Source organism: Pelmatolapia mariae, linkage group LG10_11, assembly GCF_036321145.2.
Source record: "Pelmatolapia mariae isolate MD_Pm_ZW linkage group LG10_11, Pm_UMD_F_2, whole genome shotgun sequence".
NCBI lineage: Eukaryota > Metazoa > Chordata > Actinopteri > Cichliformes > Cichlidae > Pelmatolapia > Pelmatolapia mariae.
The window spans coordinates 61,373,337-61,388,649 of NC_086236.1; positions in this window are offsets into that span (position 1 = coordinate 61,373,337).

Consider the following 15,313-nt stretch of genomic DNA (forward strand, 5'->3'; position numbering starts at 1 on the left):
ATGAAAAATGAAGCAGAGAAGTAAAATCACTTAAAGTGTCATGAGGAACTGTGTATTTAAAATGAGGAAAAGCAGGAAGGTGGAAGAATAAATCAGTTGAGACAACAAAAGAGAGTCTAGACAGAAATACACAAGCAGAGAAGAAACAAAAACAGAAAGGAAAACTAATTCTGACACACTGCTCTGTTTTTCTCATTTAATTTATCATCATTATACAAACACTGATCCATGTCATCTGAGCAGGAAAAGAAAAGGTAAAGTATTCCTGTATATAGTATTTAGGTCTCAAATCATTAAATGAGAACTGAAAGTATTTGTGAGATATCCCCTGAAGACTGTGATATAAATGTTAGTCAAACAACTAGATATTTTAAAAACTTTAAGGTCAACACATTTTCAGAAGTAGATTTTGTATGATCAGACAAACATAGTGTTTTATCTGCTACATCAAGCAGTGAGAGCTCACCTGAGACGGCCCCGAGAATGAGGGAGTATATCACAAATGTTTCCATTTCCAAAGCGGTGTTTTTCTTACACTTTTCCTTTGCTGATATCAGTACATGAATGTTGATTTAAATATATTGTGTCATAAGGAAGTGAAGTTGTTAAGTTTAAATTCCTGAACCTGTTAATCATTAACCCAGTGTTCTACTAAATGCTCATCCCTTCATTCCCTCCTTGCAATGCACACATAACAAGCAATTAAAAAGCAAATAAAAAAGTAAGTAAATATCCTCCTCTCTATTATTAGAAGTATTGGTTTTTCACAGAAATACAGCCTTTTATAGTAGTAGTCAAAATAACAACCCACATCATTGTTGTCTGATTTAGGACTGATAAACTGACAGGGCTGATAAACACACCTCAGCTTAATTTGTTGTATTTTTCAGTTCATGATGTTTTCAGTTGATGATATATGAAGTCATGCTATTATATGGCAGTAGTTACAGTATGTGGTTTAGCATTTTCTTCTTGCAATATGCCCGGCCTTCTCTGAAAAAGATGTCTGGATGGGAACACATGTTGCTCTGAAACTTGTGTACATCTTTTAGCAGTGATTATGGCAGTTTTGTCACTTTGCCTCAATTTATTCTGAATGACCTTTGGCCCACAGAGGAACACAGTGTTCTTGGAGGATGTCCTTAAGCTTAAACCAACATTTGATGATGAAAGAGTCAGTCTTAATTCTTAATTTGTTAAAAACATAGTTCTGAAACTGTTCAGGAATTTGCAAACTGATCAACCTCTGCCCATCTTTGCTTTGGAAAACTTTGCCTTGCTCAGATGGTTCTTTATACTCAGTCATGTTACTGATGTTTCACTAACTTTAGCTTTTTTAAAAATTTCATTGTCCCTGTTGGAAGTTTGAGGTATGTTGCAAATTCCAACTGGAATAATTTATTATTTTTTTAAATGCATATTTTTTTTAATATGGGCTTGAGAAATTTACAAGTAATATATTCTAATTTATTATATTTTTGACAACACACCAACATTTCTGGAACTGAATAATAGCAAAGAGAAGCAGAAGTGACTATAACACTGGTGACTAAATAAGTAATAAAAACATAAAGGAAATTGATTCTCACAGGTATTGTTTCTGTTTTCAAACTTGTTAAATTCCTCACATATTCAAGTTAATACAGTCTGCACATACTGTACTGAACAACAATTTTAAAATTAACCCTTCTTTGGCTCTGTAGCTTCTAAGTGCTTCTCTCTGTCCATCATCTTCACACAAACACCATTTTGTCTGAGGATAGTGTTGGGCTGGTAGAGCAACTGCAGTTTAATATCAAAGGTTCAATGATTTGGCGCATCACAAGTAAGCAGAAATGACTCAGGGTGCAGGTAGAGACTTGTGACAAATGCATGTAAAAAAACTTTGTAATCACAACTGACCCAATACAGAGATTGGTGAAGGCTGAAATGTTTGAAATCTTAGAAATTTGCTGTTAAAGGACTGACAGCTGTAGTTACCATGCTAACTCATCTGAAGTTTTTTCAGTCTGAGTTCTGATCCTTTATCAGAGAACTTAGTACCATTTAGAAATGACTTAAACTGCAGTATAGCAGATGGCTGACCCAGAATCTTCCACATGATGGAGATAAGACCAAACTGTTCCTGGATGAGCACATCTCCGAGGAACTCTCATGGTCGAATAACACCACATCACTGGCCAAGAAGGCCCAATATCTCCTCCACTCTACTCCACTCCACTGTTGAACAGCTCTGTCACACAAAGCTACATTCAAATCTTATAATGCTGCTGAAAATCTTTTTACTGCATCTATCAGCACCACTGTCATACCTGCTGAAAGAGTTGCGTAGATGTGCTGATTTTGCTATAGTACTTGTTAGAGAGGGAAGACTGAGGTGTGATGGAGAGATGAAGAGCTGCAATACTGCTTTCCCCAGTGTCTTTACACACTATAGTGCCTGCAGAACTACAGACACGCCACATGAGGGCAGTATGTTGTAGCTTATAAATTGAACGGGTCACCTTTGAAGTCTTTATGTAAATCCAAACTTTTTATAAGGTGAACAGGCTTCAGCATTAAAACACTGTGTAATTACAGAACCACATTTATAAGTGATTAGCTGATGTGAAAGCCAGGGGTACAACTTCTGTGTATTGGGTGTATTTATTTTACATTTAAAGTAATCATTAAGATGCCAGATGCAGACCTTTTGTGAAAATAGAAGCAACTAAAAAAATTACAAATTTAGAGATAATGTTCCAATTTTTTATTGTTACAGACAAATAATTTATTAAAGATCTCCATAAGATCCCTCTTTAACAACAGTCTGTAAACATCTGGAAAGTGAGCAGACCAGATGTTGGACTTTTTGAAAGGGGAATTTGGTCTCATGTTTTCTGATATAGGATTCTAGCTGTTCAAGAGACCTGGCTCTTCTTTGCTGTATTTTATACTAAACGACACTCAAAATTTTTTCACTTGGTGATATATGAAGCTATGTTATTACACAGTAATATATGCAGTACCAGCAATGTTGGAAATTCAACAACTTGTAAACGTCCCAGGGAGTTTTTGCTTAGACCATTGAACGATGAATTAAATACATGAATAACGATCTCCAGTTCAAATTGTGACACAATCTGACTTAACTTGACAATATTTCTTAAGTGATAAAAATAAGACTGAACCAGATTTTTGAATAAAACATACAAACTGAGAGCAGAGTCGAAAGTTACCCCAGAGACTGAGAGACTATTTAGCAAATGTTGCAATGAGAACCAGAGCTTTCGTTATCTTAGGCATAAATCTGTCAGGGGAACAAACAAGGACTTCAGTTTTTCGTTCATTAAAACTGGAGGAAGTTTTCAGCAATTCAACTTTTAATGGAGTCTAAGTTCCTAAATGACTGTAACTGTTGAATCAGAGGAAAGACTTGGGAGATCCAGAGGAGAGAAGACCGACTTTGTAAAAGAAGAAGTTAAATGGTTCCGATATCAACTAACAACAGGGCTGAAAATAAAAATAAAATTATTGAGGAGTTGAGGCTGATGTCAAAGGTTTGAATTACGGTATATTACATTTAGCTTAAAAACACAAGTAGAAATAAAATGAATCCTTAAAAGTTGTAGTAAAAGACTGCTAAAAATGTTTTAATCATTTCTATGACATTGTGGTTAATATCTACACAGGTAAAATGACTCAATAATGTCAAATAATTAATTTATGATTTAATTTAAGCTGTTGCTTACAGAGTATCCAAACTCTGTGGTGCCGCCAGTCTTTTCTTTATACTGATCATCATTAAGACCTAAATGTATTAAAGTTCATTACATTTATTATAGGTTTGTTTTTTTTTAATTCAGTTTACAAACTCTTTTGTACAAAATTTGTTAAAGATGTACAAAAAAAGAAGAAAACTCTTCTGGCAGTATTTTTTTTAATAGAATTTGAGATAAATTTAATAGATCTGTGTAGGTTCTCAGTCATCCAGGTCATTGTAGTCTAAGGAGTTTAGGAAGTTCTGTGCAGATGTTTCATCTCTTATTTAAGAAAGTGAGTTATAAAAGTAAAAGAGGGGATCCCAGGTATTTAAACTCTAGTGGGGGTTGTTCCCAAAGACAGTTGTTGACCCTCTGTAGAAGATTATTTGTTATATACTAAGATACAGTTTTCTTTGACCCATGCCTGTTATGTTTAACCCTTTGATCCCTGCATGTAGAAAAAGAGCAGGCTTGCAGTATCTTCGTAATTAAGGCAGTGCCTCACTCCTGTCTCTGGACAAGATAATAGTTTTTTAACCTATTTGTTTCATATATCCTTTTGAACTGTGGGTGACCTGTGTGAAGCGACTGATCTACCTGACAAGAGGGTAGTAAAGATGGGTGGAGGACTCTTCTGTAAGTAGGGTCTGTTTCCTTTGTTCAACGAATTCCTCACTAAAACACTGTGAGTGCTGTATAGGAACTTCTTTTATTTATGTATTAATCGCATTATTCTATCGTATAATGCCTTGCTGCCACTGGATTTTAACATGTCTCACACTCATACAGTAAGACAAATGGTGGGGGTCTAGTAGGAAAGTTGGGGGAAGCACACAACTCCACAGGAAGAGTCTTTTGTCTCTTCGAGGACTCTGGGAGGTAGCAAGGGAGTGTGAACCTTAATAATCATGTGGAACTGCACATGATTTGCAGCTAGCAAGTTGTTAATGCTATCCATCAAATCTTAAACCAGTATGTTAATACGTGGAGGTAGTCTGATCAAAAATGATTATCAGATTATCATATATATAATTATATCAAATAATCAAATAGCAAATATAAGTCTGGACTCCGTGTGAACTTGAAGTCCGGACTATAGCGAGAACGCCAGTTTGGAGTTCTGAGAAACGGCCTAACAGTTTGCCGTCTATGAACTGACCTCAGCTAACGCCAGCTAACAATGTTAGCTTGGTGGCAAGTATCCTTCATTAATAGTAATAAAAATCACAAAGCAATAGTACATCAAAGATACTGAAGTTTTGTATTCCTGTCCATGCAACTGCTGGCTCTGGGTCCATTGGGTAACTGACGGTACCAACATTAAGAGGACGCTTACATTAGAGCGTCTTATTACGTGTTTTGTTTGGGTTTCTGGCAATCATAATCCGAGAAACTTTATTAATCCCACATAGAAATTGAGTTTAAAAAAAAAAGGGCCTCAAGTCGTACACAAACCAGGCCCGTCACTCTCAGTTATGTGATATATGATTACATGCTCATCCAGTCCAACTGAAGTAAACCTGTTGTCAAGGGTTGTGTGTGGAGGCGAGGAAGAAAGAACCTAAACGCAGGACTTGCATGTAGGTGAGGACTGCTGATTTATTACAGATGGGATGAACGGAGGAATGAACAGAAGATGAGATGGCTGACTGACGGAATGGCTGACTTAGTATACAGCACACACTGGAACGACAACATCACATCAATGACACGACACCGAACTGACGGAAACTGAGGACTTAAATACACAGACTGATGAGGATGATAATGAGAGACCGGTGAGTACACAGCTGAGCATAATCTGGCTAACGACACAAGAGACGAACTAACACAGGAAAAACAGGAAGTGAGAACAACATTGAAGTGGCATAATAAACTAAACGTGACAAAACTGAAAACACTGGGTCAACGACCGAGGAACCCTGACGCCTGTGCTCGAGTGTGTCAAATCACCAAAATTGGAGAAGGAATAGAGAGGGGATAGCATAACGCATGAAATGGGAAATGTTTCTTTGTATTCTATTTCAACAAAGTAACTGTATTCTAATTACAACCTATTTAAACGGTAACTGCAACAGAATACAGTTACTCATATTTTGTACTAAAAATACGTAACGCCGGTACATGTATTCCATTACAGTGCAATGAGTGAAAAATACATTTTATCTGGTGTATGATGAGGCGAGTGCTCACCTGACAACATCCCAAGAATGATGAAGTACATCAGAGCCATTTCCATTTCAAAATGTGGTGTCTTTCACTCTTTGACTTTTTCTTTTATGATTTCATGATACACGAATGGCAGGATGTTACAGAATATGAAGGTAGCACAAGGAAGTAACCCTGTTGTTCTGGACTAGTAATAATAATAATGGATTGCGTTTATATAGCGCTTTTTGGGGCCCTCAAAGCACTTTACAATTCCACTATTCATTCACTCTCACATTCACACACTGGTGGAGGCAAGCTACAGTTGTAGCCACAGCTGCCCTGGGGCAGACTGACAAGTAAAGTAAAGCGCTATACAAATACAGGCCATTTACCATTTACATTCTGGGTTATGGATGAAATCCAGTTAATACTCCCATAGTAATACAAACTCCAGGCATGTATTTGAGCCCTAACCACAACCTTTTCCCTAACCTTAACCAGCTTTAATGACGTTAGATAGTGTTTTCCAAAGTGATTTAAGTTAAATGAATTTACATGTGTAGATTCATTCCAAACGGATTCCTCAATTTTCCAAAATATATGGATGTGTTGGGTGCCCAGAAGCATAATATATCAATGATTTGTCTCTTAGTATAAAATGTTACGCTTTAGGAGTGAGGACATGTTGTACTTACAGGACAGCAGTATTTCTTGAGTATTTCTTCTTCAGTCACCTTTCTCACTCACTGTGTGTTAATAGACCTCTCTGGATTGAATCATACTTGTTATTAATCTCTGTCTCTCTTCCACAGCATGTCTTTATCCTGTCTTCCTTCTCTCACCCCAACCGGTCACAGCAGATAGTCGCCCCTCCCTGAGCCTGTTTCTGCCAGAGGTTTCTTCCTGTTAAAAAGGAGATTTTCCTTCCCACTTTCACCAAAGTGCCTGCTCACAGGGAGTTATATGATTGTCAAGTTTTTCTTTGTATGTGTAATTGTATGGTTTACCTTATAATATAAAGCGCTTTGAGGCAATTGTTGTTGTGATTTGGCGCTATATAAATAAAATTTAACAGAATTGAACAATGATGTGAGGACTCAGCCAAACAGTTGCCTGAATCTATAAGTTGTATATAAGATTTTGATTAAAGTTTCTACCCTTTCTCATCTTTGTGTGATTTAAAAGAAGTACAACATTTGGTTTTATAGCAATATGTTATGAACAGTTTTATTCCTGCATAATAGAGAGGACAGTCAGAGGTTGGAGCACTGTGAAACACTATTAAAGTGACCACTCAAAAACCACGAAAAAACATGTAGCCCAACATCACCGGCTAATCTGCTATAGCATTTCATTGAACTATTTAGCCATTTAACAATTATATATATTACACAAGGTGGATTGTGTTCAATCAGCTTTGTCTCCTGAGGTTGAGACACTAAAAACGTGACGCACTGCCTTCTGAGAAACTCCCAATAATACCCATTATTCTCCAGTACTGATGAATCTCCTAGGCCCTAAAAGTACTGAATCATACTGAACCCACTGACTCATTAGGCTGACTCTGATTTGTATGTTTGGACTTTCATCCTTTGCACACTGTAAGGTCTTATCAGTGGCTATAAAACCTTCAGCCCACTGTTGTTTTGTTGTTGTTGTTGTTTTTAAATCTGTGGCTTTTATAGATCACTTTGTTTTATACATTTAAGAGGTTCAGTAAAAATTTGCTGCTTTTAAGAATGTCCACATTAGGCTATGCTTCTGTTATTGAAGGAGTTTCATCTTAAAAAAAAAAAAGATAAACTGATGAACAACAGAAGCATGATTTATATCATTAATATAAAATCTAGACAGGCTAAAAACTGCAACAGTCAATTCTGAACTTTTTGTGACCACACTTTTACTGAGCGGTTTACAGTTTGCAGAAACTACTATAGAACCTCAGAGGCATTTAAAAATTATGATCACTAAAATACAGCTTTACCACTTTCCTTAATGTCTTTACTCAACATCCTGCCATCAAAACCACAGAAAACCCACAAGGGTAGCAAAAGTATCAGATTCAGGTTTTATTTCATAATTGAGATCTTTTATAACATGTAGGTACAGCCATTCCCAAATGTTTGCAGCCCACTTAAAAACCAGAAAATCCTGTGGGGTCCATCCAATGTTAAATCTTCACTCTTATTAAAATGCAAGAGAAAGAGTGAAGTATTTCATTGAATTTTTTATTCAATACATGCAAAAAACACAGGCGGTTGGCTAAAAATTGCTAATGCTACCCATTCACATGCAAAGCAACTGAGATACAAAGATGGGTGACTCAATGTCAGAGTAATGTATGAAATACCAAGCTAACAAACTCCTGTTACCAGTTTTACTTGAACCTTTTTCCCCTTTTTAAATAAATTTACATAAATATCTACCTGTAAGTACTATAATTTCAAACTGAATTTCTGTTATCACTGCGGCACACCTGCAGTCCCAACAAGAGGCCACGGTCCACAGTTTGGACATCACTCTGAAGGTAGATTTTAACATTAACGTGCAAAGTCATGTAATTATTATACTACAGTTGGTAACTGATAAGTAATAAGTTTATATAAACATATAGACACAGAGACACAACTGTGATGTGTTGATTGTTTTATATATATTTAAAATAAAGTAGCGACTTCAATATTAGAAGATTTATTACAGAGAAAGTATTAATAATTATTTGAGATGAAGAGTAATAATCTATTAGGTAAAAAAATCTTAACATATCTTGTTTAACTTTATATGATCTCAAGCCAATGAAAATTATAATGTTACTCCTCCTGCAGCAGGTGAAGACTTCTAAAAATGTCTAAATCTAAAAATCTACAGAAATAGAAAAATATTCTTGTTAATTAACAAAATAGTTCCTTCTTAAATAACTTTGTCAAACTTACCTTTAAATGTCAAGGTCATCACTGGGTTTATATTTTTTATTTTCTTGTAATGGAAATGTTCTCATACATATTTTCATCTTGTTCTAAGAAAGCAAAGATTTGTAACAGTGCATGTAGATATCCATTCAGATAATAATTTTGATTCTCTAATTTCTTTATTTTGCTATAGCAGACATGTAAGATGACTTTAGATTTTAAAAAGAAAAAAATAGCATACCTGTGTTTTGCTTCTGAGGATTTTTGTTGAATCTAAATATTTGAAATAAAGCATTATTAAAATGTGGTCATGCAATTAAATGCAACACAAAACGGCAACACTAAGGTTTATTTGAATTTAACAAGGAATCCACAAATTTATTATAAAAAGTTTTTATTCTGCATGATTAACATAAACAAGAACTGAAAAGAATTAATTCTTCTTCATGATTACTCTGAGACCAGCAGAAGATGAACGTTAGCAAGTGACTGTTTGTAGAATATGAACCATTTGTTGAATCGTACCACTGAATTCTAGACATATTTCAAAGATTACAATAATTATGTATATTCAAAAAGGAGAATTTTTTCCTGGTGATTTTTCAAATAAATTCTCCTTACTTTTTCTTATGAATGTAGTACCCTCCACCAACAGCTGCAGCAAAGATGACACAACATGCGATTACAATTCCAGCGATGCAACCAGCAGCACATCCTGATGATTTCTCTGGAAAAATATTGGTAAAGATAATGAATACTTTTTTATACAAAATTGTCTTATCATCCCAAAACCATCCAATAGCTTCTTTCTTTATTTGATTTTTATAATTTTAGAACTATCAGAGGACTTTTGATTGGTGCAATGCTCTTGTTGCATCGAAAGTACTTGCTGACAATTAATTAATGTCTTGCTAAAGGGTAGTTTGGCGTTAAAAACAACTGTTATGTTATCTGAAGATAAACCTCCAAAATTTATTGATAGACACGATGGCCCCTAAAGACAAAGCATGTAAGCGCAAACTCCAAAGCACGTACAAACAGCGAAACACATGCAAACAGCGAAACACAACGGATGTGCTCCAGGATGCTAGGGCGAGTGTTGAGGTCGATTTGCAAAATAAAAAAGTTTGTTGCAAACACATGGAGTTGGATACAACCACACTCATGTATTAAAATAGTTTTTACATTTTAAATTGACCTGTAACTACAACACACCTAATCCGGTCATTGGTACTTCCTGGCTTTTTTAGCCACTAGGTAACAAAAGCTCAACACCGCCCGTAGCGTCCTGGAGCATTTCAGTTGTGTTTGTATGTGCTTTGGAGTTTGTGTGTGCTTTGTCTCTAGGGGCCACCATAGATAGAAAACTAGAGCAAATGTACCACCTGTTAAACTGTCAATAGTACCATCAAAGAGTATGTACACACACAGATACCTGTTACAGTCAGTCCATGCACCACTGATGATGATGTTCTCTCAGTTATATTATTTCATGCTTGACAGGTGTAGTTGCCACTGTCAGAAAGTTTAACCTCTTCTTCAATGTACTCAGCTGAATTGGTGAGTATTTCTGTCCCATTAAAGAACCAGGTGAATCTGGCAGATGGTGTGGATTCAGCAGAGCAGGTCAGTTTTAAGGTGCCTTTGATATTTATCTTATTTGGACCTTTGATTTGAACATTTTCTGGTCCATCTGAAAAACAGGTAAAATAAAATAAAAAATCATTGTGTTCATTACTTTTACATTTCTGCATTACTAGACTACATATCATATTAGTTGTACCATTCAAAGTTTGAAATTATTTTACTGTATGCATGAACAAGAAGTGTAGACTGACCAGGATGTTACTTACAATTAACAGTCATGATGTATTTAGCTCCATCACTGCTGACAGGGTTGCTGATATTACAAAAATATTCTCCTCCATCTTTCCTCTTCACAGTGTCAAAGGTCAACACTCTGTTATTGTCAGAAAGGATCATGTTGTCAGTCAGGGTCAGTTTGGAGGCATCCTTCATCCAGTTTCTTGTAAAGACTGAGCCAAAAGCCTCACAGGCTAAACTGACTGAGGTTCCCTCAACTGGCAGGTTTGTTGATGGTTTGGTCGAAGCACCTGATATTTCCTCTGTTTGTCAAAAAATAATTGATTTAGAAAATAAATAATATCATAATAAAAAAGCAAAAAAATCAGTGATGGTGAAATAAAAGAGAACAACTGGAAAATCTATAAAATGAGATTAAAAACACCAAACAAAACCACAGAGATGAGGAGAACTCTTGAGATATTGTATGGTAATTCTCTGTAGAATAATTTACAGGATAAGAAAGAAAGTGTACTTTATTGATCCCCATGGGGAAATTCCTCTCTGCATTTAACCCATTCACTCAGTGAAGCAGTGGGCAGCCATTGGGCGCCCGGGGAGCAGTGTGCAGGGACGGTACCTTGCTCAGGGGTACCTCAGGGTAGCTGTTCAGGGGAATTGAACCCCTGACCTTCCGATCATGGGGCCACCACTCTACCTACTGAGCTATCCCTGCCCCTTAATAATAATAATAATAATAATAATAATGATAATAATGATAATGATTAACACTAAAAATATTTATAATTGTTTGACATTTTCAAACAACTTCACCTTAAAGGTCAAGACGTATAATATTAAATTTAAATGTGCCGGACACTTTTTAAATTTATCTCCAATACCAATTTACTACTAATTGATATGAATTTGTGGAAACACTGTGCAAGACTCTAGTATCAGGCAGACACTTTTTTTTTTACCCTATTTACATATAACTGATGTTTTGTGAGCAAATGAAGAGGACAATGACAAAGACAGACAACTTTTTATGACTTTTTGTGGTGCCAAGGATGCTACTTCTATAAGGATTATACAGATATGGAATTGGAGGCAGGGGTGGTAAGAATATAACATGATTTTTTTCCAAGATGGCGCCACGGTAGGCAGCCTGTTTCCTCAGCTCCCAGCTCTTTCCTTTTCCTCTCTGTTTTTTCTTGTGCTTTAAGCTTTTTTTACCCGACACTCTTGGTCGTGTTTTATTTGTTGTGCAACGGGACATGGACCCACAAATTTTCGTGAGAGTAGTAGTATGTCTTCTACTCTTTTTGGGACTTTTTACCACCACTTGTGGAGAACCTGTAAGCCAAGCCATTGTTTACAGTAGGGAGCAGCTGCTAGCACTATGCAACAGGAAAGTACTCCTGGAGGAGCGACCAAAGATTCCGAAGGAATTACGACGTCGGAGGAGGGGACACAGGGCTGGAGTGAAGTACCAGGAAAGAAGGAGACGGTACAAACCAAGCATTCCATCCATTCTCATGGGTAATGTAAGATCTTTACCCAACAAGATGGAAGAGCTAATTGCGCTAACCAGACTGCAGTGGGAGTACAAGCAGAGCAGCCTCCTCCTGTTCACTGAGACATGGCTCACGGACCACACACCGGACTCTGTCATAACTCTGGATGGCTTTCAACTGGTTAGAGCGGACCGAAATGCAATGGAGAGTGGTAAGAGGAGAGGTGGGGGACTAGCAATGTATGTCAATGAGAGATGGTGTAACCCGGGGCACATCACTGTGAAGGAACAAAGCTGTACCAAAGACATTAAACTGTTGGCAGTTAGTGTCCAGCCATACCACCTGGCCAGGGAATTTTCACACGTTATTGTGCTGACTGTTTACATCCCACCCTCGGCCAACGTTACAGCAGCCTGTGAGTACATTCACTCCACCGTCTCTCAGCTACAGATGGAACATCCGCAGTCCCTCATTATTATCTCTGGGGACTTCAATCATGCCTCACTATCTGTCACTCTCCCTAACTTCTCCCAGTACGTTGACTGCCATACAAGGGACAGCAAAACCCTGGATCTATTGTTTACCAACACAAAGCAGGCTTACAGTGCATCACCCCTCCCCCCGCTTGGCCACTCAGACCACAACCTGGTCCTTCTCCAGCCCACTTACACTCCTATGGTGAAAAGGAACCCCCCCGTGAAGAAGGTGATAAGGGTGTGGTCTGAGGAATGCACTGAGGCCCTAAGAGACTGTTTTGAATGCACAGACTGGCAGGAACTCTGCAAGCCTCACGGTGAGGGCATCGACGCCCTCACCCACTGCATCACGGACTACATTAATTCCTGTGTTGAGAACACTGTGCCTACCAAGAAGATACAGTGTTCTCAAACAATAAACCGTGGGTCACCCCAGAACTGAAGGCCCTGCTGAACAAGAAGAAGAGTGCTTTCTGGTCGGGAGACAAGGAGGAACTTAAGAAAGTCCAAAAGGATCTTAAATACAAGATCCAAGAAGGCAAGGAGTGCTTCAGGAGGAAGATGGAAAACCAACTCCAACAGAAAAACGTCAGAGAAGTCTGGAGGAACATGAAAAAAATCTCTGGACACTTCCAGGACAATGGAGGAGCCACAGTGTCTGCTGGCCGGGGGTGGGCTAACGACTTGAATCTGTTTTTTAACAGATTTGACAATGGCCCACTTATCACCTCTCCCACCCCCCAGGTTCCATTAACCCCCCTCCAGTTGCCGCCCCCCCCTCCGGGTGCAATGCCATTGTCACCTGAGCTCTCCTCTCACCACAACCCTGCTTCACCCCTATCCACACATCTACCCACAACAAAACCAGCCCCACCCCCCACTCCAGCCCAGCCTCACATCTACTTCACAGCTGATCAGGTGAGAAATCAGCTCAGGAGGACAAAGGCAAGGATGACAGCAGGTCCGGATGGAATCTGCTCCAGACTGCTCAGGGACTGTGCAGACCAGCTCTGCCAGGTGGCCCTGTACATCTTCAACCTGAGCCTGAGCCTGGAGAGGGTTCCTGAACTGTGGAAGACTTCCTGTGTGGTTCCGGTGCCAAAAATCGCACACCCCAGGGAGCCCAACCACTTCAGGCCTGTTGCCTTGACTTCTCATCTGATGAAGACCATGGAAAGGCTCATCCTGCACCACCTTCGGCCACTGGTGGGCTCAGTGATGGACCCCTTGCAGTTCGCCTACCGTTCTGGAATTGGGGTGGATGACGTTGTCATCTACCTGGTACACCGATCCCTCTCTCACCTAGAGCAGGCGGGGAGCACTGTGAGGATCATGTTTTTTGACTTCTCCAGTGCTTTCAATACCATCCAACCTGCACTACTGAGAGGGAAGCTGGAGGGAGCCGGAGTAGGCAAACAGCTGACTGCATGGACCATCGACTACCTTACCAACAGACCACAGTATGTGAGGCTCCATGACTGTGTGTCCGAGGTGGTAATATGCAGCACGGGGGCACCACAGGGGACGGTTCTCTCACCTTTCCTGTTCAGCCTTTACACTTCAGACTTCTGTTATAATTCAGACGATTGCCATATACAGAAGTTCTCAGATGATACAGCCATCATTGGATGCGTATCAGACGGGAATGATCAGGAATACAGGGGGGTCATCAGTGACTTTGTTGGCTGGTGTGAGACCAACGTACTCCAAATCAACGCCGGCAAGACAAAGGAGATGATCATAGACTTCAGGAGGAAGTCACCCCCTACAACACCGGTGAGCATCCAAGGGAAAGACATTGAGATAGTGGACTCTTATAAGTACCTGGGTGTTCACCTCAACAATAAACTGGACTGGACTACAAATACAGACATCCTGTATAAGAAGGGCCAGAGTCGACTCCACCTGCTGAGGAGACTGAGGTCCTTCGGAGTCTGCAGGACTCTGTTAAGGACATTCTATGACACTGTGGTAGCATCTGCCCTTTTCTATGCAGTGGCCTGCTGGGGGAGTGGATGCACGGACAGGGACAGGAGCAGGATTGACAAACTGGTGCGGAGGTCTAGCTCCGTGCTGGGATGTCCCCTGGAGTCTGTGGAGGTGGTTGGCGAGAGGAGGATGTTAGTAAAGCTGACATCCATCATGAACAACCCACATCACCCACTGCATGAGTATGTGAGTGGGCTGAGCAGCTCCTTTAGTCAGAGACTGAAACACCCTCGGTGCAGGAAGGAGCGCTTTCACAGATCATTCATCCCAACAGCAGTTAGACTCTATAACTCCTCAATCACGATGTCATAAGCCACTGGACACTGTGAACATCCACGGTCACCACTTCATGCATAATGGACCTTCCATGTGTATGGACATGTGCAGGTATATATGTATGTATATGTATACATATGTATATTTAGTGTGTACGTGTGTGTGTACATGTCTATAAATAGGAATAGTAGTGGTACAATAGCTATATCAAGCGATATAGTTTATGTCTTCCATATTTCCAACCATATCCATAATCACATACTGTGTGTGCTACCATTGTATATAGTGTATTATCTTACTTTTTTTCATTGATTGTACTTATTTGTATTTTTGTATTTCCTTCTGATATCTGCACCTGAGCTGAGGTGACGCAAAAATTTCCCCGTCGTGGGATCAATAAAGTCTTATCTTATCTTATCTTATCTTATCTTATCTTATCTTATCTTATC